We start from the raw sequence: 26,662 nt of genomic DNA, 5'->3' as shown, positions 1-26,662 counted from the left end.
GCTTGGTGACAGGTTTATGGGAGTTTACTCTTTGTACTACTTTTACCGTTTTTATGAGTCTATAAAAAAAAAGTAAAACTACCAATCAAATAAAACAAGGCTGGCTCATTAGAATAGTATTCTTTTTATATGATATCAAATTATTAGTGCATCTGTGAAAAAACTACTGCTGAACCAGACTTTGTGGTGATAAAAACCAAAATTACATGTTTTAGAGTAGATATTAAGGTTACGTGGAATTAAACTATCATTGTTTCCTGCTAAAAGGATGAAGGTTAGGGAAAGTCAAGAAAAAAATCACAAATAATCTTTTATATAATTCCTGCCAAAATTTTTATAATAGTAGTTCACAACTGGAAGCAGTACTACTCCCTTAATGAATGTTGAAGTTGCCTTTTTTTTTACATTAAACCGTGAAGAGTTTTATTTTTTTATTTATTTCTTTCATAGATGACAATAGTGGAATGCATTACATTCATAATTATCCATTCACAGCACAATTTTTCATAACTCTATATATAAAGTATGTTCATGCCAAATTATGCCACATATACATGACTGAAGCTGCCTTTTAAATCAGTAAATATACACAATTATGACACAATGTCATCACAATGGAAGAGGGAGATTAGGAATGAGAGGACCATCACTCAATGGGTTGTCCTTTTTTTTTTTTTGGTATGGGGATTGAACTCACATCCCCAGCCCTATTTTGTATTTAATTTAGAGACAGGTCTCACTGAGTTGCTTAGCACCTTGCTTTTGCTGAGGTTGGTTTTGATCTCACGATCCGCCTACCTCAGCCTCTCGAGCTCATGGGATTACAAGCATGTGCCACAGTGTGCGGCTAGGTTGTCCCATTTAAAACACGAATCCCAGGATGAGGTTGTAGCTCAGCGGTAGAGCGCTTGCCTAGCACATGCGGAGCCCTGGGTTCAATCCTCAGCACCATATAAAATAAATAAACAAAATAAAGATATCTGTCCATCTACAACTTAAAAAAAAAAAAAAAAAAAAAAACCAATTCCACCCTAGAGGATGGCGAAGATTGTGATAGAGGTTGCTGCTATAAAATAGCTCCCAGAGGCCCAAACTGCAGAACCTCCTCCTCAGGTGGATCAAAGGACTTATAAGTTGCACCCCAGTTTAGGCAACTGGGCTGTGATATAAACTTGAGTTATCCTGGGTCGCTTAATATATGGAAGAAAAATGACTTTACTAAATACAGTTATTAAGAAATATCCTCCTCAGCCAGGCGCTGAGGCAGGAGGATCATGAGTTCAAAGCCAGCCTCAGGAACTTAGCAAGGCCCTAAGAAACTCAGTGAGACTCTGTCTCTAAACAAAAAATAAAAAGGGCTGGGATGTGGCTCAGTGGTAAAGTGCCCCTGGGTTCAATCCCTGGTATAAGGAAGGAAAAGAAGGAAGGGAGGGAGGGGAAAGAGAGACATAGAGAAACACAGAAATGGAGGGGGCGGAGAGAGATCCTCAGCATTCAGGAATGGCTAACATATATACAAAGATGTTCACTACAACATTTTTTATATTTATCAAAAGAAAAACTAGAAACAATCTAAACATGTATAGGTAAGTTATAATATATGTCACCATTTTGGTGGAAGAATTAGAATAACAAATGTGCTTAAGAACACTTGTCAATAAACAGGACAAAGTTTTACTGCTGAATTCCACTCAGAACAGAACTTTCATTACCAAAGGATTCACCATTCAAGTAACCATGCATGAGCCTTTCTGTAGCACTAAATTCCTGGGGATTTAACTTCCATTTCAAAGGCATATACGTTTTATTTTAATAGATACCATCAAACTACATTCTAAAATGGCTGCATAAAGTAACTCCCAACAATAATTTGAGAACAATTCCCGCACATTCAAAAACAGAAGGTATTACCAATTTTTTTCATGTTATGAAAAATATTTTTTTTTACCTGTGTTCATAACAAGCAAAAAGGTTCCTCCAGCCACAAGTGAAGCCTAAAATAGGTCAAGGGGCAGAATTAGATTGTTCTTTAATTAAAAACATACTACGTAATTAACCCAAGATGATGTTATGGGATAATGAAGAAAAATTCAAAAGACAGTGACTAGGGAGAAAAAAATGAAACCTTCATGATTGTACACACTGAATTCAGTCTATTTAGTAAAAAGGCTCACCTCACAAAGCCCTTCTATATTAAACATAAATTTTAATTTTTCAATTTTTTATGTAAACAGTAATCATGCAGTTTTTCCAAATGGTCAAAAAATTTTGCAATGTATAATATCATTCATTTTTCCACACGAATTTGAAATACTGCCTTTGATAAATTTATTAAAAATTCTGAGATCTCAAAGTACTTAACTCAAATCCATCCTGTAATATTTTATTTACTGATACTTCATGATACTTTTTAGTATCAGAAGCAGATCTTCTGAAAACTGAAAAGCACATTTAGAGGCTTCAGAATATAAAGCCTCTTAAAATACTCAACTGGAAAATGAAGTGTAGAATTCTAAACTTCTCTCCAAAAAGGTCATAGGACCTCTCACCCCCTTTGCTTATCAGATGCAATATGGATATAACAGAAAGGACAAGCACTTATTTAAAAATCAGGAATACTAGGTTAGCATCCCAAACCCCACCCCATATTCTGCTGGTGGTGCTAGCTGCATAACCAACAGACAATTATTTATCTTCATTTTCTTCCATCTATAAACAAGGTCAAAAAAGATCCCATGGTTTCCCTTTCCCACTCACATTCCTTCATCTCTTTTTCTATGCTTCAAAAGTATGTGTTTTTTTTTGTTTCGTTTTGTTTTGTTTTTCCTTTTTTGATTTGGGGTTCTCACTATGTTGCCCAAGCTAGTCTCAAACTCTTAAGTTCAGGCAATCCTCTTGCGTTGGCCACTGAAGTAGCTAAGACTACAGGTGTGCACCCTATAACCCCAGTAGATCTTTTGACATGTCAATTTCCCTTTTGGGAAATTATCCTGCAGAAATATTGGCATACATAAAAATTACGTATATGCAAACATATTTGCTGCAGTACTAAATTAGAGCAGGACTGTAAACAACCTAAAATGTCCATCAATAGGAAACTAGTTCCACTGGGTGCAGTGGCGCACGCCTAAAATCCCAGCATTTTAGGAGGCCAAGGCAGGAGGATTGTTAGTCCAGCCTCAGCAACTTAGCAAGACCCTAAGCAATTTAGATAGACCATGTCTCTAAATGAAATATAAAAAAAGGGCTGAGGATGTGGTTCAGTGATTAAGATACCTGGGTTCAATCCTCAGTGTCAATAAACACTAGTTAGGAGACTAGTTTCAAAATCAATGGCATGTCCATCACCATGGAATAGATAATATTAAAAAAATGAGAAAGTCTTACATGTACTAACATTAAAAGATCTCTAAGCCATAGAGTGAAATAAGAAACTAAAAAGTATACTATGCTCTCTTTTCTGTAATATGTAAGAAAATATCACTATAATGGCACGTCACTTAAAAGAGATGGGGGTCCTAATCATTATGTGGTGCTACATACTCTATTTGTATCTGTGTGTGTGTGTGTGCGCGCGCGCGCACGTGTGTGTGTGTGTGTGTGTGTGTGTGTGTATATATATATATATATAAGGCATTCTGGAAATATTTTGGAAGTATTTATAAATATTTCACTTTTACTATACAGACATGTCAAAAGGAAAAAAAGACTGATTCCATCTGGTTAAAGGGGAAAAAAACTGAAGCTTCAATAAAAACAAACTACTAGGAAAATGAACTATTTAAATAAATGCCTCTGTATATTAAAAACTGATTCAAATAATTTCATTTTTTATTTATTTGTAAATTTTCACATTATATGAAAATGACTATTTCTCTATTTGACATTATAAACAAATGCAAAAAAAATTGTTTTACTATGTTTTTTCTTTACTCTGTTCTCATACCTGCCTTTCTCAAATTCTCCAGACTATGTAAATTCCTTGGTTTGTCAATGTAAAACTTCATTTTAAAAAATTTAGATCATATGAAATCAATTGACAAATTTATCTATATTGTCTACATAATCTATAATTCATATATAGCACATAGTTTATAGATAATAAAGAAAAATGCAGTAGAAAATAAGAGTGGATTTGAAAGTAGCTGGAGGCTATTTTCAAACTTCAAATATAAACTAATTATTATGTTATATTGACAATAGGGAAATAGTGAAAGTTTTGACAAAAATAGAGGATGATATGATAAAGTAATGTTCTTGAGAATAAAGGTGATTTCAAAAGCTGGGAATTATTCAGAATAGCCAAAAAGTGTAGGAAACAACACAAAAATCCATCAAGTGATGAACGTAGAAAGAAAATGTGGTATATCTCCATACAATGGAATCCTATTCAGCCCTGAAAAAGAATGAGGTACTGTGCTACGGTTTGGATATGGTTTGAGTTTGTCATCCAAAGATTCAAAGGTTAGGAAGCTTAGCACCAAGATGGCAGGATTGGGAAGTGGTGTAGAACCTTTAAGAGGCAGGGACTGGGAATCTTCACATGTGCTACTTCCACTATCATGCCATCCATCTTAAAGCCTTTACCACAGCCACACTGATGCCAGAGCCATACTCTTGAGCCTCAAGAACTATGAACTAAATAAACCTCTTTTCCTTAAAAAGTAGCTTGAGGTAGGTATTTCTTTATAGTAAAAGAAATAAACTAATGCTAAAGAACCTTAAAAAAATGGTATACGAAAGAAACCAAACACAAAAAGCCATATATTATATTATTCCATTTATATGAAATGTCCAGAATAAGTAAGTCTGTAGAGACATAAAGTAACTTATTGATTCCAGATGCTGGTGAGGATGGAGAAGGAGGGAGTGATCCACTGATGGACAATGGGTTTCTTTTTGGGATGATAAAATGTTCTAAAACTAGTGGTGAAATTGTACAACTTTGTGCATACGTTAAAACCATTAAATTATATACTTCAGAAAGATACATTTCCTGTTATGCAAAGTAGATCTCAGTAACAAAAATAGTTGAGGCATATGTAAAAAGTTATAGACAGAAAAAACAGAAATCAACTATACTGGTTTAATAATGAGTACATAAATATTATCATGTTTCCTATTGCTAGGGAACACCGTCAGATTACTGTGCTTCACTTGCAAAAAGCCTTATTGGATGATACAGTCTGTGAAAAAAGAATGCATAAATTCAATAAGCAAAGAGTTCAAAATTGCCAATGACACTTAATAAATGTCTGAATGTAAATGAAGAAGAAGGAATTAAGACTAAAAAGTAATGTTTTTTCTTTGATTTAGATGAAACATTTACAAAGAAAAAATTCACCGAAGTTTACCAGTAATTATCTTGGAATTGAGGAAGCAAAGACAATTTGTAGTCTCTTTTGCAGACTTTTCCAATTCTTCAACAATGACATTACTTGTATAATGAAAATATATAAAAATGAATTTACCTTTACAAAATTAAAAACCTTGCCAGGCACAGTAGTGAAAGCCTGTAATCCCAGCAGCTCTGGAGGCTGAGGCAGGAGGATTGTGAGTTCAAAGCCAGACTCAGCAATTTATTGAGTCCTTAAGCAACTTAGCAAGACCCTGTCTCTAAATAAAATCTTAAAAGGTCTGGGGATGTGGTTCAGTAGTTAAGCTCCCGAGTTCAATCCCTGGTACCAAAAAAAAAAAAAAAAAAAAAAAAATTGTATCTCAACCGTAGAAACATTCTGAGACATGCCCTAACCTCAGAGTCAAACATTTGTTAAAGTCAATTTTCTTGTGGAATTAACATGTCTTGGTCTTTAAGAGAACAAAAGATAGTTCATAATCTATATCTGCACTAATATAATAGCTATTGGTAGTTGAGTACTTCAAATACAACTATACTCAAACTGAGATGTTCTATAAGTATAAAATATACACAATTTCAAAGATTTGGTATTAAAATTTTTAAATATCTCAAATAAGTTTAATAGTTTACATTTGATTTCACATTGAAATGATACTTGGATATACCATATTAAATAAAATATATTAAGAGCAATGTCACCTGTTTCTTTTTTATTTTAATGAGCTACTAGGAAATTTAAATTGAGCTACACGCATGCATTCCATTCCTGTTGGACAATGTTATTTGGGATGTCAGTTAAAAGAGCTTTTGAGAACTTTACTTGAGACCTTTGTTCCCTTCTTATCATCCTCCAGGAAAATTTCCCAGAGTATTTCATGCCCTGGAAAACAATATACACACTAAGCTGCATGAAACAAGCATTAACAACAATAAGCAGTGACTGAGTAACATCTTTCATGTTTCCTAAAATTTATACTGCTATATAAATTCATAACAAGCAAAACTGAGATGAGTACATTTGAGATTTTCAGGGGGTGTGGTGATTTTCAGTGACAAGTGAAAAGTCTCAAATAGTTAACACTTTGAAATTTTTCTGATTTTAGAATTTCTAGCTGAAAATTACCTGTTTACAGTCCTTGATATAAAGTATAAAAATGAATGAGGTAGGCATACAAGCAATACATGGGTCAAGAGAGCCAACCGAAGTCAAGAATACCCAAGAATTGTGTTCAGAAAACCTCAAGGAGAAGCATTTACCCAAACACTGAAAGAAAGCCCTAATAAACTTTCTCTAGGAACGAAAGAAATCAGAGGAACACACAAAAATAAAGACTAGCCTATCTCCATCTTCTTTTTTTTTTCTCACAGTTTAAATACTAGAAAAATAAAAACTAATTTATTATTATAAAAAAAGAAGAAGAAGATCAGTGATTGTCAACAGTTCAATCCTAAAAGGAGGAATGAACTGGGAAGAGGCATAAGGGAGTCCTTTGGGGATGATGAAAATGTCTCAAATGTGGTAGTGGTTTCACAGGCACAAACAACTGCCAAAACTCATCAAATCATACACTTTAAACAGATGAAGTTTATTGTATATAAATTATATCTCAAAAAAGTTGACTGAAAATAAGCAGGGAATAAACAAACAAACAAACAAAAAAGGCAATGGTGCTTGTCAACTGCCGTCTGCCCTATGGCAATCACAAACCAGATGCAATTCCCTGTGCACATACAAATTTGGCCATGATAGTTTATATCACCTTAACTTTTACTGATTTCTGTACCGTTGAGGGCCACAAGGCAAGAATATAAGAAGCTCAGAGTGGTCACTGTCTGACACCTACCAAGAAAACCGGGACACAAACATTAGGACCAGAAGGAACTGGATTCTACCAAAGACCAGTGAGCCTGGAAGAGAACCCAGAGCGTCAGAAGAGACAACAACCCAGCTGATACCTTGAGTTCAATCTGGTAAGACCCTGAGGAAGGACTCAGCTAAACCATGCCCAGAATCCTAACAGAAACTACGAGATAAGCTTTAGCTAAATTTGCTGTCATTTTTTTTAAGAGTAAAATGATCTTTAATAATGCTGACAGCAGTTCTCTTGGGATATGCTACCTTTGCACAGAACTTCTTTTTTTTTAACCAAGTTCATTTTCTTCATTTTTTATTATTTTTTTAATTTGTTCTACTTAGTTGTTCATGACAGCAGACTGCATTTCAATTCATCATACACAGAGCACAATATTCCAATTCTCTAGTTGTACATGGTGTAAAGAAGCATCATTTGTACAATCATGCATGTACCTAGGGTAATAATGTCCATTTCATTCGATTCCTACCCTCATAAGTTCTCCCTACCCTCCCAAAGATCCTCCATTCTTCCATGTCCCCGCCATCATAGATCAGCATCCACTAATCAGAGAAAACATTCAGCCTCTAGTTTTTTGGGATTGAAAAACTAAAGGCCGAATGTTTTCTCTGATTAGTGGATGCTGTCATTTTCTATGCAACAATAGAAAACTAATACAGATGACTTCTTAGATTTGAGCAAATAGGGCTTACATTATTTCTTTTAAACACTACTAATATTTATCATTAAAACAATTTCCAATATTTCTCATTATTGTAAATGATCAATTCAATTTCCCAAGTCAGTATAATAAAGTAATACTACTCTCAAAACATTACAGTTTATGCGAGGCACAGTGGTGCACATCTGTAATCCCAGCGGCTCAGGAGGCTGAGACAGGAGGATCACAAATTCAAACAGAGCCTCATCAACAGTAAGGTGCTAAGCAACTCAATGAGACCCTGTCTCTAAATAAAATACAAAATAGGACTGGGGATATGGCTCAGGGCCGAGTGCCCCTAGGTTCAATCCATAGTACCAAAAAAAAATTTACACTTTATAAAAAGACTTTATAATTTTATAAGAATGTATTTCTTCCACACACCAGATACACAAATAATATTATAAACTTGGTAAGTTGTTTCTGCCTTTCTAAACCAATGACAGAGACAAAGAAGGGAAAGAAAGACAGACTACCTGCCTCAGTTCTTAACCACATTTCTAAGGGAATGGAAATAAAGTTGGACAAATAGTGAGAAAAGCTAATTTTGAAAGCTAGCAGGGCTATATAATATTGGACAATCTAAAAAGCCAATGAACTCAGCTATTTTTTAAAGTAGAAATACAAATAAAATGTGGAGCTTAATTAATAGTAAGAATAAATTAATAAATCAAAAATACTATTACATGCTCTGCCAACCTTATATATAATTAAATGTTGCTGAAAATACCCAGCACTTCTATAGCTCCTATTGTGTGCCTGCACTGTTCTATAAATAACATAAAAAATAAACTGACAAAGATAGTATGGAATAGTGATTAAGGTCCAGACTCTAGAGCCAGACTGCCAGGATACAATCCCAGTTCCACTATAAACTAAAGGTGGAACCTTGAGCATGTTTAACTTCCCTTTGCCAAACCTTCATCTACAAAATACGATATTCAACACTTACCTCACAGAACTATTGTAAGGAGGGAATAAATTAATACATACAAAGGACCCAGAACAGTGTCTTCCACATATTAAGTTTTCAAATGTTGATACAATTTATTTCTAAAATGGTGCATCATTAACAATGACTTGTAAGAAAAGTAACCGGTAGTAGATAATGTCACAGGACACTAAAGAGCCTACAGGCAAAGATCAAAAGTATACAATAGTTTACAAATACAGTATTTAAAATACAACCAAGAAAAAAGAAAAAACTTTTACGATACATTTTTTCAAAGCTAATATCCAAGCTTAGATCTTTTTAAGGTAACAAAATGATGAAAATTATTTTAAATCTCTTAATAAGCCAGGGGTCGTGACACACACCTGTAATCCCAGCTACTCAGGAGGCTAAGGAAGGAGGATTACAAATTCAAGGCCAACTTCTACAACTTAGTGAGAACCTCTCTCAAAAAATTAGGGGCGAGGGCGTGGATGTTGCTTAGTGGTAGAGCATCCCTAGATTCACTCCCTAGTTCCAATCAATCAATCTCCTCAAAAATAATAGTGCACAGATGTCCAAATCATTGACTAAATGTAAGACATCTACAAATAAACCAAGAATAGTTCTATACAAAACATGGGAAAGAAGAAAAAGAACTTTTTTGTTTCTTTTTTTTTTTTTAACATAACAAACACCAAGTCAACAAACACTTTTACTTAATGATAGCTCCAGTTATGGTTTGGATATGAGCTGTTCCCCAAAAGCTCCTGTGTTAATGCAAAAGGTGAAATGATTTTATCACGAGAGTGGTAACCTAATTAGTGAATTAATCCACTTGTTGGAAACAATTTTAAGATTACTGGGTTGTAACTATAGGCATGTGGGACCTGCTGGATACACTGATCACTGAGGGCATGCTTTGGAGATTATATGGTTTCCCATGAACTAAGCAGCTTTACTCCACCACACACTACTGCCATAACGTGCTTCCCCATCTCTGGCCCACAGCAATGGAGCCAGTCAATTTTGGACTAAATCTCTGAAACAGTGAAACTAAAATAAACTTTTCTTCTAAGTTGTTCTTGTAAGGTATTTTGGTCACAGCAATGAAAAGCTGACTAACACAGCTCCTAATGATGTAAGACTGATACTACACATTCTTCTTTCCAAGAAAATACCAGCATGTGCCCATGAAAAAGAAATCAGCCAAAATCATCTTTCAGGACATATTTATTGGATCACAAATCTCACTACTAAAACAAGAAAAAGAAGGTCAACTTAAAGCAGCAGATGTACCAAAATATCTGTCATACTCCTAGAATGTTTTCTAGAAATGCAGGAGGAAAAGAATTCATATGAGAATGATCAACTACTGAAATCTGCTTCTAATTCATTCAATAAATATTTGGGAACACCTATGGACACTACTGTAAGCACCTGGAAGCCAAGATGACAAGATAATGTCCCCTCTGTAGAGTTTATTATAAAAGCTTCTGCTTTGTTCTCTTCCATTTATTTGTTCACGGAACATGTGCCTTCTATGGGTGGGAATGTTAGCCATCTTGGGGAAGAGGTATTTGCTGAAAGGATAGATAAGACATGACCTTTCCCTCAAAGAACTAGACCAGTAAAAGAGAAAAATACAAATAACAATGTTAGGCATTATAAACATCAGAGACACTACTGAGTAACTAGGGGAAAAATAACACCCTACTTAATCATCAGAACACACTTCCTTGAGGAGATGATATTTAAGTAGGGTATTAAGAGTTAAATGCTTCCCAGAGGACAGGAAAATTCTAAGCAGAAGAAACAGTAAGGCACACAGAGAAACATACATGAACAATACACTTGGCCCTCCAAATCAGTGGATTCCACATCTACAGGTTCTAATCCTCAGTTGTAAACCAACTACGATCCAAAATATTCTAAATAAGACCAGGCATTTTGGCAAGTGCTTGCAATCCCAGCAACACAAGGTTCAGTCAGAAGGATCACAAGTGCAAAGTCATCCTGGGTAACTTAGCAGGACCCTCTCAAAATAAAACAAAAATGGCTGGTGGTGGCTCAGTGGTAGAGCACACCCCTAGGTTCAATTCCCACTACCAACAAAAAAACAAGAAGTTCAAAATAAAAGAACTGCTGCTTCTCTACTGAACATGTACAAAGTTTTTCTTCTTGTCCCTACTCCTGAATATGGTATAACCATTATTTACCTAACTTTTACATTGTATTAGCTATAAGTAATCCAGAGATATCTGAAAGTATTCAGAAAGGTATATATGGATTATATGCTAATATTGCAACATTTTACATGAAAGACTTAAACATCTACAGACTTTGGTATCCAATGAAAGCAATCTCCCACAGATACTGAAGGATGACAATATATATAGATATATATATATATATACAAATTAACATAAAATAAAGTATATGTGTGTTAATATAAATGGAAAACACAGTTTAGATACAAATGAAGTAAGTCATGTGAATCACCAAAATCAGAAAATCCTATGAATGACTATTTCCCCAATTCTCCACATAATACCAGAATAGTAGAAACTTTAGTAGGTCCAATTATAGCCTTAGGGCACTAGGGCTCAACTTTCTCCCAGAAACAAAGGACTAGTGGAAGGAGGTTTGACTAGCAGATTGCCTAAGGACTAGAAAGGACACCAGCAAAGAGTCATTACTTTTGGAAATGCAGAGAAAGGAGAGAAACAAGGAAATCAATTGAGAGACTTCTGAAATGGACAGGGAATAACAAGGTTCAATTTAACATTGAGAAAAAAAGGAAATAGCAGATTAAAAAAAAAAAAAAAACAAGTTCCTAAGTAAAAATGTCTTCAATGGGTGAGTAATAAAACACATGGGAAGAGAAAGAGATCAGACATCATCCAAAGTTCCCCTGATACATCATCCCATTAACCTTCCTATCTGCTTTTCCCTTCCGTATACCTTTAATTTTATAAATACACATTCTGACATTCACATTTCACAGTCCTCTATTCTTGATATACTTTTTATAAGAATAGTTTGCCATTAAAAAATTAAATCAAGAACAGGGCTATAGCTCAATGGTAGGGTACTTACATAAGCCCTGGGTTCAATCCCCAGAACCACCCCAACACACACACACACACACACACACACACACAAACACACACACACAAATTAAATTAGTAAAATCCATGTGGAACTCTTTCCTAGTTTCTAAAAAAGGTTAACCTTTTTAAATTACTTTTAAAGTAACTGAATTATATGCTTTAAAAACTACATATAGTCATTTTCCTATATAGCTGTCTTTAAGAATGAATGTTAAATATGGCCCATCTAAGTCTGTGACTTATCTTTACCAGTAATCAGCATTCATACAGAATCTAATTGGTAAACCTTTTACAATAAGAAGGCATCCAAATGAGAAACAGAGTTAACTGCAGAACAGGGTTTCCCAACCTTGGCACTACTGACATTTTGGATGAGATAATTCTTTGGGGTATTGTCCTATATACATTGTTCATAACTGACCTCTACTCACTACCAGTAGTATCCTTCCCTTTCTCCCTCCCCTTCCCCTAATGGAAACAATCAAAAACATCTCTAAACATTGCCAAGATAGGTATAGATTATTATGTGCCAGGCACCATTCTGTGCTTCTCATTTTTTATTTCACTTAATCTTAATATAATATACATGAGGTAGATATTATTTATTTTGCCCATCTTAGAGATAAACTGAGGCAGAGAAAACAGCTTGCCAAAGATCATACAACAAGTAAACTGTGGTAACCTGTATTTTAATCCACATAATGGTGGTTTGGGTTCCTGGTCCTAATCATTGTTCTGCCAATTCTCACTAACATCTCAGCACTTTTCATGTAATACTCCAAAAGTAATATTCAAATCTTATCTGAAAGTAAAAACTAAAACTATTCAGAGTGGAAGTGAAATTAAAAAAACTCAACTCAGGATAAATTATCAAGCATTCTCTAAAGCACTGACCGCACAGCACTAAAGTGGTTCAAAGAAAAGAAAACTACTATCTGTTAAGGATCTGGCTGCAGAACCTTTTTCATGCATTATCTCTTTGAAATCTCACAACATTCCTGGGAGACAGGTATTATCTTTTTATTTTCTTCAAGTGAGAAAACTCAGCCTCAAAAGAGCAAAATGATCCCCAATCTAAACAGGTTCCCAATTTAAATTAAATGCATTTTAAGGAGATTAAGAAGGGTAAATATCTGTTAATAATACTCAGAGGGAAGGAAACACAAAATGGGAAAAGTATACAACTAGATTCATCAGGGAATACACCTTTTAAGAGTTTTTAGAATCTCCCCTCTTTAAATCAAATACACACTTAAAAAAATAAAAAATAAATAAAAAAAGATGAGCCGAAGGTGAGAAGCTGGGGAACCTTTCTAGGAACAATGAACACAAGTTTTGTGGACTAAAAGGAAAGTTTTGAGACAGCCAATGTAAGTAGTAAGTCAAGGAGGTGGGGACCATAAGGCTGCCTTAAAATTAGGATGGAACTGCAATTTAGACAATGAGGCCTATGTAAGCACTATGCATTTTTAGGGTACTCCCCACACCAACCACACTAAAGCACAGCAACAGAAACAAAGGAAAAAGAGTTAAAGATATAGACTAGTAGAGTTGATTAAAGGCAACTTTGACATACAAAATCCAACAACCAAATTTCATAAGCTAAAGCAGATCATCTATTTTGACTTGTTTTGTGTATTGTTTCCTCTAACCAGCAAGTAAGTTTCAAGCAAGCAGGTAGTTTTATGTTCTGTTCACTCAGATCAATGCTGGTAGAGTAAGTGTTCAGTAAATATGTTCTGCTGAATTAAGGCAGCATTCAAAATAGGGACACATTCAGGAGCAAAGATCACAAAAACAAAAAAAGAAAAGAAAACAATACCAACAATATTACAGAAATAACAGTAACTTAATACTACAATATTTCCTTATTATTACTGCAGCTACCATTTAAAAAGCGCTAAGCCAGTCATTGTGCTTTTCATTTAATCTTTTCATTTAAGACTTACTGCATTATCTCACTCAATCCTCTTAATTACCCTATGAGGGAGGTAGGTACTATTATTATCCTCCCAGTTTTATAGGAAACACACATAGAATAAATAACTTGTCCAAGGTCACAAAGCAGTGGAGGTAGAACCTGAATCCATCAACTCCAAAGCTTGCCATGTCCCATAATAGAATTAGAAGCATCCCTTTTAGGCAGAGAAGGGAAATATGGCCAACAAGAAATAAAGAAAACAAAACAAAACAGAAACTCCACTGTAAATCAAAAACCCTTTGTTCACCCCTTCTCAGATCAGTACAATGGAAATTTTCCCACCCTAGAATACAGCGATTATCCCATACAGATTAAAAGTTCAATGTTTCAAAGAATCCAGATGTTGAAAAGCTAAGAACAAGAATCAATCATATAATCAACATTTCAAAGGGTAGTAGATAACAAGTAGTAACACCCCATGTCCACAACCCAAAGAAATAACAGGGTGTGACCTCTGACTAAGAGTGACCTCAAAACTTCCAGAGCCATTCTCCCTGGTTATCAGCCTCTTCATCCCTCCCTCTTTTCCTCAGAGTCTCTCCCCTCCCTTGCACCATTCCATCGATCCTCTTCTATTGGATGGCCTTTATAAAAAATTTGAAATTTTATATTTCCTACTCAAAATTTCTATATATAGTATAATTTTATATTTCTCTAATGAAAAAATTCTACCCAGGTAATACATGATAAAAAAAAAGGCCCCCCACTTATTATCTCAGCATTCTAAAGTTTGTATTACCAAATTCACAAGTGTAGTCAGTTAAGAGACCACCAAACATGCAAAAGAAAACTGATGACCCATATATTTAGTTATATAACTTTCTGATATTACATACATAATAAATAAACAAGAAATCAAGCATATGCTTTTCCATCTAGTCAATAATCTGTTCATGATTATAAAATACTTTTTTAAAAAAAAAATCTCTGAAATGGAAAGATCCCTAGACACCTAACTTTAATTGTGACAAATGAAAAAAATACATAAAATATGAAATTTTTTGAAAAACTAGAATATTCATTAAATTAAGCACTTATCCAGAGATTCACTACCAGATAAACCAACCTAGTTTCTACATTTACACCAACCTGCTTTAAAAGGAGAAGAAGAAAGATAATCAATGCTAAAAACTAGATTTGAATTGTTTCTTTATTTTTAAATACTTATCTTACATATACAGTTCTATTAAATAAAACAGACTATGAAGGCATAGCCACACTGTTCTCAAAACAGAAATACCTTCCAAATACAGAAACCATCAAGAAGCAATTATTCCTATATCTAGGCCTATAAAATATTGATTGTACCAGGTTTGAAGGAAAAAACTAAGCAAAGACAGGGAATGTTTAAAAACATAAACTACTAATCATTTTATGAAAAACGAAAACTAAAATTAAATAAACAATGATCACCTAAATAAAACTGTCAATCCTAATTTGAAAAACAAATGATACAGATAAAAATCCTATTCTATTTCACAATTTTTTAAAGCTTTTTATTTTCAAAGGTTAAAGAGATGGACAATTAAAAGAGCTGAAAGACAAATATAGGGATATTTCCAAATGGACAACTGAAATCAGAGTCACTACCAAAAATAATCACTAATTATTAAAAATTACTCTTTCCTGGCCCCTGCACAACTGAGGTCTTTGGAAATGAACTCAAAGTTCCGTTTTGTTCAAATCAGTGTTTCTTTTCTATGAAGACACAACCATTCTGTCATTTCTCTAGTTTTTAAGACTTTTAACAAAAATATTAATTATATACTTGTTCTAGATACTTTTGAAAACACTACAGAATTACTTCAATATCACTGTCAAATTCAAGTGTTAAATTTAAATGTTGAGCAATATGAAGTATGACTTTATCCTTCAATTCACATCAAACTTTAATATATTAACATTTATGACTCTTACACTTTATGCCAAGAATTGGACTTTGCATATTGTTTCTATACTATCTGATTTAATCCTAGTAACAATTTTGTGAAGGACTTGCTTTCCCCATCAACAAGTGCTGAAACCAGTATCAGAAAGGTCAGTAGCTTGTCTTCTGCCTCGAAAATATGAATGTATTTTATAAAGGTAATTGAGACATGAACTAGCAACCTGTTGGTGGCTCCAGGTATGCATGTTTTTAACCACTCGGTAGTTATAAGCATTATTTTTTATGAAGCCTCTCCTAGAGTATGCCATGTGTTAAAGTTTGGATATGAGGTGTTGTCCAAAAGCTCCTGTGTTAACACAGGAATGTGCAGAGGTAAAATCACCAGATTATGAGAGTTGTAACCTAATGAGTCCATCCTAGTTTGAATGAGCTGAGTGGTAACTGTAGACATGCAGGGCGTGGCTGAAGGAGGTGGGTCACAAGGATGCATCTTCCCTGCAGCCACTTCCCTCTCTTTCTGCTTCCTGGTGGCCTGAGGTGAGCAGCTTTTCTCCACAGTGTCCTTCGACCCCTGCCTCCCCTCAGGCCCAAAGTAATGAAGTCAGTGGACCACAGACTAAACCTCCCAAACAATGAGACAAAATAAACTCTTCTTCCTCTAATTTGTTCTTCTCAGGTATTTTGGTCACAGCAACACAAAGCTGAGATGAATACATCATGCAAAGGTATATAATCCCTTACACTGCCCTAAAAACATACCATCTTAAAAGACTGATAAACTCCATGCATTCTTCCAAAAATAAGCCCATAATTTGCCTTGAGATTTCATATATGAAACTGTCATTATATATTAATGGACTCATTCAAGACACTGTGTAATAAAAGAGCCAAAAAATATTCATAAATTCCAGAGCAGTCATACAGAGAGAAGCATCCAGCACATACACTAGATACAGACACATACATACACACACACAATAAAGAGGAAAAAAATGCTACCACCTTTAGAGAGCCTCCCAGATTTCCAGTAGCTGTATTTCAGTTAGAAAGAAAGGGCAGAGGCAACACAGAATAATAACAGAAACTGAACAATATCTGACTGATCCACTAGCTGTCCTTCAGGTCTGATAGGGAAAGAGCAAAAAATAATATACTCAAGCAATAAAGTCTCCTGTACATTTTTGTTTTTCAACTACCTGCATGGGTTTTCATATATTCTTGTATTAACTTACTGTTTTATAGAAATCATATGTTACTCAAAATTTTTAAGGAAACATTTTAGAAAAATTTGTTATACCATTAGGTTGTCATTTCAAGATTCAGGTTAAGTGCCAGTGAAAACCATAGATGTTCCTTCAAATAGTTCACAATTCTGAAGGTGTAACAGGATGAAATTTTAAATATATTTGTGTGTAAAAATGTAATATATATACCCAACAGTATTCAGGAAATGTCATATATATTTAGGAAATAACACTCCATTTAAACATGATGTGAAAGATATCAAAGTATCAATGAGTATCATCAAAAAGTAATAAAAACCTAAAAGTTCATTAAGGCATAAGACAGACTGGTTTTTACTTAATGGAAAAAAAAGGACTCACAATAGGATTTAATATCTAGAGTTCATTATTTGAAAGCAACTTTACTCATCTATTATATAATAACAATTCTGCTGCCAGGAAAAAAAATTAATACACCATCCATTTTCCCCTGGTCTACTAAAAGTATCACCAAAATAAAGTATTTCAATTTGGAATATGTGCAGATAAGAGATGAACATTTTGTGTCTTTTAAGTTGCCAGCCATCCATAGCTTGAGAAAATAATAAAAATCACTTGAAAAACAAACAAAACTTTAAAAATTTTTAAAAGAACAAGATAATAATTTTCACCAAAAGAACAGGAAACCAACTTTACAGTGACTCTTTTGCTTTTTAAAGGAAAGAAAGGAAATTGAAGTACCAAGTAGACCTTGGCCCTCCCTATCTGTGAGTTCCACATCTGCTGATATGACTACATGCAGATGAAAAATATCTGAAGAAAAAAAGGCATGTGTACTGAAGGTATACAGATCTTCTTTTTCTTCTTATTCCCTACATAATACAGTAAAACAATTATTTACATAGCATTTGTACTGTAATGAGTATTATGAGTAATCCAGAAATTATTTCAAGTATACAGAAGAATGCAGCTCAGGAGGTTGAGGCAGGAGGACTGCAAATTCAAAGTCAACCTTAGCAAATTAGTGAGGCTCTAAGCAATTTTTTTGAGACCCTGTCTCAAAAAATAAAAAGGGCAGAGGATGTGGCTCAGTGGGTAAGTGTCCCTGGGTTCAATCCTTGGTACCAAAAAATAAAATAAGCAGAAGGACGTTTACAGTTATATACAAATACTAATTCTTTATATAAGGGAACTTGAATATCCTCAGATTTTAGTATCCACAGGCGTCTTGGAATTAATTCCCCACAGATACAGATGGATGACTACACTACTATAAAATAAAAGATTTTAAACTAACTAAAAAGAAATCTCTATTGCAACAGTAGTCTCCTTCCTTGCATTAAACAGAGGAATCCTTAGAGTTATGAAACCAGAGTAAATATACCATCACCCAATATGGGTATTTGTTGATAAATGAAACAGATGTTTTTGCATTAGCTATAATGTAAAAATTAAACAAAGTGAATTGTCCTTTCTATACAATACATTTAAGATACCTTCATCCTTAAGAATATAAGCAAAGCTGTTTAAAGTACACGTTTAAATGATTTAAGTGACTTGTTAAGACATAATAATACTTGAAATTAACAAAGCAAAAATAACCGTGGAGCCAATAATTTCACACAGTGAATTAGTCATGCCAAGAGATTAAGACTCTAAGAGATAGAAGTTTTAAACGTTAATGTTCTTATAATTTGACTAATATTTTTGTCTGATTCAACCCAACCATAAATGCTTTTAATTTTATATTCAAAGTAAATGCTTTACAATTTATTTTCAGAACCTTTCAAGATATGCCCATAAGCTTCTTCACAGATAACCTTTGGCCATGATACAAAACCAGTATATCATTATAGGCCAATTATAGCATCTTTGAATACAATGCAGAAGGACCCTACTTTTTTAGCTGAATCCCTATTATAGATGGCATCACCCCTGTTCCTCAGTTCGTAGTTTTCATCATTAGGAAGACAACCATACTTTGAACAGTAGACTCTATGCTTTACGCAGAATAAGACAACCAGGAAGATATCTAATCTAGAAAATAGAGATCTCCTAAAATAGCCAGTTCCAGCTCTGTAGTGTAAAGCTCATAGCTCATATGTTATGTTGGTAGATTTGGAAGTCATCTATACCAAGGTCTGTAAAGTAAGACCTACAGGCCAAATCCAATCTACTTCTTGTTTTTATGTATGAGATTTCATCGGAGCATAGTCACACATTCACTTCCATATTGTCTATGGCTGCTTTCTTGCTACAGAGCTGAGAATTATGACAGAGTGACCCATAAAACCTAAAATATTAACTGGTCCTTTGCAAAGAAAAAGTCTGCCAACCCTTCTTCTACACAATGTCAGAAGAATCACAAGACTTCTCTAAGAACCATCTCTAAAAGTACAATGAGACAGGCTGATGCTCTCCTACACATAGACTTTGGGGTCATCTGGTGCTAAGACAAAGCCTTTGAGGTTCTCTAAGTCATCTCTTTTAATCCCAAAGTTGCCAAGGCAAAGTATATGGAAACTGTTACTCTACTATCAGAGTCCTACCTTTCCCAATGTGTTTATTAGTAAATCAGCTTCACCATGAAAGGCTATCTTTTGCAGCGTTCAGGGCCCACACCTATAACCCAAGTATATGGGGAGGGTAAAGCAGGAGGATCTCAGGTTTGAAGACTGATTGCCTGGGCAACTAAAAAAGACCCAGTCTCCAAATAAAATTTTTTAAAAGGGCTGGGAGGTAATTCAGTGGCACAGCATTCGCCTCGCATGTGGCAAGGTCCTGGGTTTAACACACACACACACACACACACAAACACACACACACACACACTCTCTCTCTCTCTCTCTCTCTCTCTCTCTCTCTCCCCAGAACACCAAAAAGGAAGGGAGGGAAGGAAAGGAAGGACTGGAAGGAAAGGAAAGGATGGGGAAAAGAGACAGCCTTTTAAAATCCACCTCAGCACAGCTTCATCTGCATATGTAATGCTATGAAAAGTAGAGAATGGAGAGAGGAACAGGTAGCATATATTCCAACCCCTACACCCTTACCCTAGAATCATTTTAGCCATAGGTCCCTGCATAAATATTTCTTCTCAAGAGGGTCCTGCCAATCGATACTCTCCAAAGAAGCCAAAGAGGCTCCAGGAAGGTGCTGAATTCAAAACTAAGAAATACAAGAAAGTTTTGAGTATATATTTCTACTCACAATCCTTAATCTTTGGTAAAGTCAACACCAAATGTTAACCACAAAGAAGTCTGAATATTTTTAAGTGCCAAGTTGTTTGTTTTTTTATAAAAAGGTTATAAAAAAATTTCAGCATTGCTGTGCCAACACAGGGATATCCCCTCCATTGTATGGGACACAAAGACGCACACCAACTCCAAGCAAGGGAAGCAGCCTTCCCTGTCAGCTATTTTTAGCCCCACTTCATGGTAGTCAGAGCAAAGTTAAGATTAATAATAATGCAGGGGAAACTTTCAAAACACAAATTTGAAGAAACAAATCAGTCCTTTTTTTTCTAAGTTCCTTAACTATGAAATCCTATATATTCTTCTGAACTCAATCTCAAGGGACCTACATAATCTACTAAAAACTTGTAGCTGCTTCAAAAATATAGAATCATATACCTTGGGACTAAACTGATAGTCGTGTATTTAAAGACTGGTCCTCTTTTCAACTACAACTCATCTACTTTTAAAACATCTCTTTTAGAGATAGACTCCTCCATTCTCAGTTCTCATTGTCTTTGCTTACTCTGAACACAGATCCCCACCACCACCCCACAAATTAAAACACCCATTTTTCAGCTCTTTACTTTCCATTAGCACTCTCAGAAACCTAAATGCTTTGAAAATTATTCCCATCTCCACACTATCAGCATTATGACCTGTTAAACTATTTCGCTGTCTTGAAATTATATCAGTATCTAACTCTTAACCCAAAATTTAACATCCAAAACAAAGTCAACTGCCCTGTTTCCAAATTCTTTTCTTATAAAAAACCACTAGCACCATACTGACACTGGATACATCTTTTTCACTCCTTCTGCATAGCGCCATCATAACCATGGCATAAAAATGTTCATTTCCTAGAAAAACAAAATCCTAATCCAGGCACGATACGCTGCCTTTGGCCTAAAATGTAATTTCTCCTCAACCATCTGAAACTACCCTCTCAGGAACACTGCCCTCAACTGCTTCTTTGCATTGTAACCATGCACCTACACAAACATGAATTCACCTTAACCCTAATCAACAATCTCCCTCTGGAGGTATTACCAGCAAGCTAAGGTCTTTATATCTACATCTGTCCCTCCTTATACCTTCCAAGTCCAAAAGCCTTATCTTGTCTCCACATGCACATTTCTTCCTGAAAGAGACCTTCCCAGATTTGACTCAGACACTCCAATTAGTTTTGTGTAGTTCAAAACTAACATTTTCTTCATGAAAACTGTACAAATACATTCACAGATATAAGATACTAAACATGGTATCTGGCATATAGTGGCCTTAATTATATTGTCCATTCTCATATTTCTAAGTTTTGTGCATTTGTATTTGATTGCCTCTGTCACTCATGAGTAAAAGCACCTCAAAGACAAACACTGTAATACTTTATCAGTTTTACACAAATATGCAATAAAACCTCACCTTAATTTGTAACCAATTTATAAAAGTAGGTCCTACTGTTAGTAAGCAGTTTGGGGTTCATCTTCCACTCCTTCCCAAAAAGCAGCCTATGCAAGACTAGATGGCTCTTCATCATCATTATGGAAAATGGATACATAACTTTCTCAAGGTCACAAAATAAAGTAACAGACCCAAAAATATTTGTTTGATTCTAAATCTAACCTTACATCCACTGTTCAATTTTTTCAGGTCAGTTCCCATTTAACATAAAAGAATTTAAAGTTCCTTGTAAAAAGCATAAGAACAAGGCATCTTAAGGAAAAACTGGTAAAGTTCCAGAGGAGGGCAAAGTGGTCAAAGAAATGGAAGAAATTAGCCTAGAACAGAAAGAGTTGGGCAAGATGACAGTAAAGAGAAATAATTAAAATCTATAATACCAGGAAAAGATAGACTTGTTCTAGCATTTCTCAAAACACAAACTCTGAATGTGTCTTGGAATTTTATAGAGGACTGATTTGAGATAAGTATATGAATAATTCCATAATTCAGAAGCTAATAAACTCGCAGAACTCATTACTTCAAAAGAGGAAAAATATAGGATCAAATATTAAGTTTGAGAAAGTTTTAAATCTTTAATCACAATCCTGAATGAAGAAATTAGGATAGGTAACCCCTATCTATTTATCTATTTACATTCATTCATTCCTACACAGAAAGCATCTCTTCAGAGAGGAGCCCACAGTTTGTTGAGCAGATGGACCAGAATTCTTAGTTTAGTACTGTCTATGCCATATAAAATTCCACTACAAGTTTAATTTTTAAGGTCCACATAAATATATGAAATGTTAATTATTTTATGCACCTTTTGACATTCTGAAAATATACCTGAAATACAAGTCACTGGTTCTAGAACTTCAACTTAAAATAATACAAGGAAAAAGTCATTCTTGATAGAATGAAGTGTCCATAGTTTCTCCTAAAATGATGGAGACTAAAGATAAAGCCATTCTCCCAAGTTTTTTTTTTTTAAAGCATTTGAGTAAAGGGGAAAATGTTACAACTTTTATGAAACAGTTAATGCAATAGGTGTCCCTCCCAAGTAAGGTGATTCATAAGAACTCCGAATTTTCTTAGCAAGAGAAATTTGTTAGTGTCCTCTTTGCACACAGGAATTGAACTCAGGAAATGAGAAGGAAACAACCTCCTGTACCAACAGGTACTAAAACGATAATCAGTCTTCCTTTCGCGAAGACTCAAAGAAAGGCAAGAAATTTTCCTTTCAGGGTTCCACTGAGTAAGTGGTTCTCACTGGGAAATCCATGAGAGTTTCCCAGAAACAAAAACTGCGGCGCTGCCCTAGCTGCTGTATCACAGCCATCGTACCAGGAAAAGGTATATTACAGAGATGTCCTTTGTGTGCACATAGGCTCGGGCTTCCTCTATTTCCTTTTGCCAATTACTGGCTAGAAAGGTGCAAGTATCCACTCTGGAGATAAGAACTTCTCTAAGCGCAACCTGTATACTTGCACAACTCCTGCAAGTTAAAAGGTTACAAAACCCAGAACTACATACACCTTCTCTCTGCTGAGAAATGAAGGGCTATAAACCTTGTCATCTATACACTCCCAGCCCTCCTGCAAAACATCAGCGAAACTCCAGAACCAAGCGCCGGGAGGCCCCCACTTTCTAGCCCTCATTTCCCTCTCCCCAGCCACTCACGCTTTAGAGAGGAGCCGTGGCGCTGAGAAAGTGGGTTGGTTCCCTTCCTCCTTCTGACTGAGGCAGCAGCTGCGGAAGGCTCCGTCGCGCAACTGAGGAAGAAGCGGTGCTAGTGTCGCTCAACCAGGCGGCCACTCGGGTCTCTTCCGCGCTACCGGGGAAGAGCAGGAGGCGGCGGCCCCGCTCACCTCCTCTTTTCCTCTTCCTGGGTCTCTTCAGGCTGTGGCTTCAGCCCGTCCAGGGCCACTTGTCCCGGGACAGTCACAATTTTGTTTTTGTAAAGTTTCCTCTGGGCGGAGGCTGCGGCCGGCCCCCCGGGTCCCCCCCGGCCCCGCCGCCCTCGGGGCTGGGGCGGGGGAGGGGGCTCTTAGAACTCCCGGAGTCCTGCCGAGGAGCCGGGGGGCCGGCGACTGGCCAAGGGAGAAGACCCCCGAGGGGGCTGAGGGGAGGGGGACTGTAAGGAAGGGACGGCGGCGCCGGTCCTGCTCTCCCCGCCACCCCAGCCGCCGCTTCACATTGGGGTCCCCGCCCCCCCGGGCGGGGGGTGGCTGCTGAGCTTGGGGCCCCGGCTCATACACACCCGGGCGAGATGCTACGGCCCCGGGAGGGTGGCCGAGGCGGCGGCGAGGCAGGGGACCCGGCCGGCTCCGCTCGGCGCCGCCCCCGCTCCCGGCTCCCGCATGTGTCGCTGCGGATGGGACCCCCCTCCCTACACCTTGGGGGTCCTTCTCCCCACGCCCCGGGACGAGGCAGAAATTCCAGCCCCTCCTCAGCGTCCTCTCACTGCGGAGCAGCTACTCAGTCAGTCCCGGCCCGCGGTAGCCGCCTCCCTGCCCCCTAGCCGCCGGCTCCGGCTCCGGCTCCGGCTCCGGCTCTGGCTCCCGCTCCGGCGTGTGCAGCCGCTGCTGCCGGCCGGGAAGGTGAGGGGGGGAGAGAAGGGTGGCCGCGGCTCCCGCTGGCCCAGGTTGGGGCGGAGGTCTTGACGGCGGCCAGTGTACGGGGGCTGGGTCTCTTGGATGCTCCCTCGCTCTCACTCTCTCGGCGGCGGTGGCGGTAGCGCCCGGAGCTCAGCTCGCTGTCTCGCTCGCTCTGTGCGGGGCTCTCGCCTCACTCCAGAGAGAGGGGCGGGAGGAGAGCGGCGCCTACTGATGACGCAAGTCACCTAGCAACAGCTCTCCTTCCCCCGCCCTTTTCTTTCCGCTCTGAGGCTTCCACCGCGGGCCTTTTTTTTTCCCCTTCTCTTACTACCCCGCCCTGGGCGACTCTGGCGCGCTCTGATGACGCTTGGAGGGAAGAGGAAGTCAAGGATCCGCGAGCGGGTGGGTGCGCCTCGGGCCGCGGGACTCGCTGCTGCCTCCGCCGCGGCCGCCACCGCCTCTACGACCGCGTCAGAACTGAGGAGAGGAAGGGGAGGAGCCCAGTCGAGCCTAAGCTGCTGCCTGATCTTACCCCTGACCCGAGGGCGGCGGGGAGAGCCTGCTCTGTAGCGGTTTCCTGCAGGGCAGGTGGGGACTGCTCCTTTGGGAGCAAAGAGGAGGCCCAGGCCGCGCGGCCAGACTCCCGCGCGCAGCATCCGAAGGTGAGGCATTTCCAGACGGTCCCTGAAAAAAACGAACTGGTCGTGAGAAGTTGTCCTGCAGCCCGATCCTAGCACCTGCTCCAGCGAGCGAGCGCCCCACCCTTTCCCGTAGCGTGGAGTGAGACCTAGTACCGGATAACGTGTGGTCAGGTCGAGCAAAAGTGGGATGAATGAATGAATGCCTCTCTCGAGTGGCACTCGCGGAGCTCAGAGGAAATGATGGAAGTGCAAGCGCTTTGTAAACTGCAGTGCCTTGTAGAGATGAGAACTGTAACACATTCTTCCCCATCCCTTCCTTCCCCTCCCCTTCCCGCTCCAGCCAGGAAAGGAAACTGGGACGCGGCTTGAGTATAGTGTCGCCACTTGAATCTTCAGTGAAAAAGGAAGCAAATTGCTGGGGCTGGGGAGAGGAGGATTGAAAGGTCCGGGAGACTGTTGAGGGATTTTGTACTTTTGCAAGGGGAGAATTTAATAGTGTCTCACTTTTAAGAATCATTCTTGCTCCGGGTTAGGAACTTTTGGAGAGCTGGTCTTGGTTGTTCATCAGTGTCCTTACCGTCATTAAAAAATTTTGCCCTGAGTTTCAGATCAGAGTCAAACGATGTTTCCTTTGTGAAATAAATATTACTACTATAATGCATCTTATCCTGCAGATATTATGCTGATCAGTAAACTTGGTTAAAAACTTGGGAAATTTAAAGTGTAGTTCCCAAGGAAAAGAAAATTTAAGATAAAAGAACCAGAATCCTCAGAACTCTATCTCGAACTTGTCCTGCTGAGTAGTAAGAAGGAGTTAAAGCATCAGCAATGATGAAAGGAAAGATTCCACAGCTCTGGCTGAACCCTGGCACACCTCACCTCCACTAGAAGCAGCTGTGATATATATTACAAGTCTTTCCATCTGGCTAGGAGCAAGTGTATTATAGACAAATTTGGGAAGCCCAGAGTTTCTGCCACTACTGCCATCATCATATACGAACAGTAGACCAAGGAAATTTCTAAATGGGTAAATCCAAGATCTTTGGTGGTGGTGGTGGTGGTGTTGTTGTTGTTGTTGTTTTGTTTTGTTTTGTTTTTGGTACTGGGGATTGAACCAAGAGCCTCTTAACCACTGAGCCACATCCCCAGGAGACAGAGTCTTGCTAAGTTGCTTATAGCCTCACTAAATTGCTGAGGCTGACTTTGAACTTGTGATCCTCCTGCCTCAGCCTTCCTAGCAGCAGGGATTACAGGGGTGCACCACCTTTCAGGGCCCAAGGACTAATTTTTTATTAAAATTCTGCCAGAAAAGGTGGAAAGGGGGGGAGGAAGAAGTTGCCACAAACACAGAGAAAGACTCAAAAAGTTGCACCTGACCCTACTGCTCAAGAGTTAGGTTAAATATGTCACCTTAATTACCCTGCATTTGACTGTCTTTGCACAACCCAGTCCCCATGCTATGCTTTTCCAAATAAGACTCTCAGGGAATCAGATAAGTAAATGATGGCCTCATAGGGTTGCAAAATAAATATTTCTTGGTTTTGCCCCTCTTCCTCTCTTGCAGCAGTGGAATGGTAGAAATTAAAGGAGTAAAACACAGATTTAAGGGAATTTTGTAAAGCTGAATACCTCATAGTTTAAGTTTTGTGGGCTTTGAATGGAAAGCGTGTAAACATTAGAGCTTT

General features: G+C 37.6%; 1 protein-coding gene across 3 annotated transcripts in view; it reads right to left on the bottom strand.

Moving 5' to 3' along the window:
- Nucleotides 1-24,658, bottom strand: part of FBXW7 (F-box and WD repeat domain containing 7) — a 192,695-nt gene extending 168,037 nt beyond the window's left edge. For all 3 annotated transcript variants that reach the window (XM_081303672.1, XM_081303673.1, XM_081303674.1), the window contains exon 1: nucleotides 23,420-24,658. The gene's annotated coding sequence lies outside the window, so the exon portion shown is untranslated. The remainder of the gene's footprint in view (nucleotides 1-23,419) is intronic.
- Between the last annotated feature and the right edge of the window lie 2,004 nt (nucleotides 24,659-26,662).

The sequence above is a fragment of the Spermophilus citellus genome, assembly GCF_964194105.1.
Source record: "Spermophilus citellus genome assembly, chromosome: 8".
In the NCBI taxonomy this organism is placed as follows: domain Eukaryota; kingdom Metazoa; phylum Chordata; class Mammalia; order Rodentia; family Sciuridae; genus Spermophilus; species Spermophilus citellus.
The sequence above is the reverse complement of the archived record's forward strand: the minus strand, read 5'-3'. Positions and strand labels throughout refer to the sequence as shown.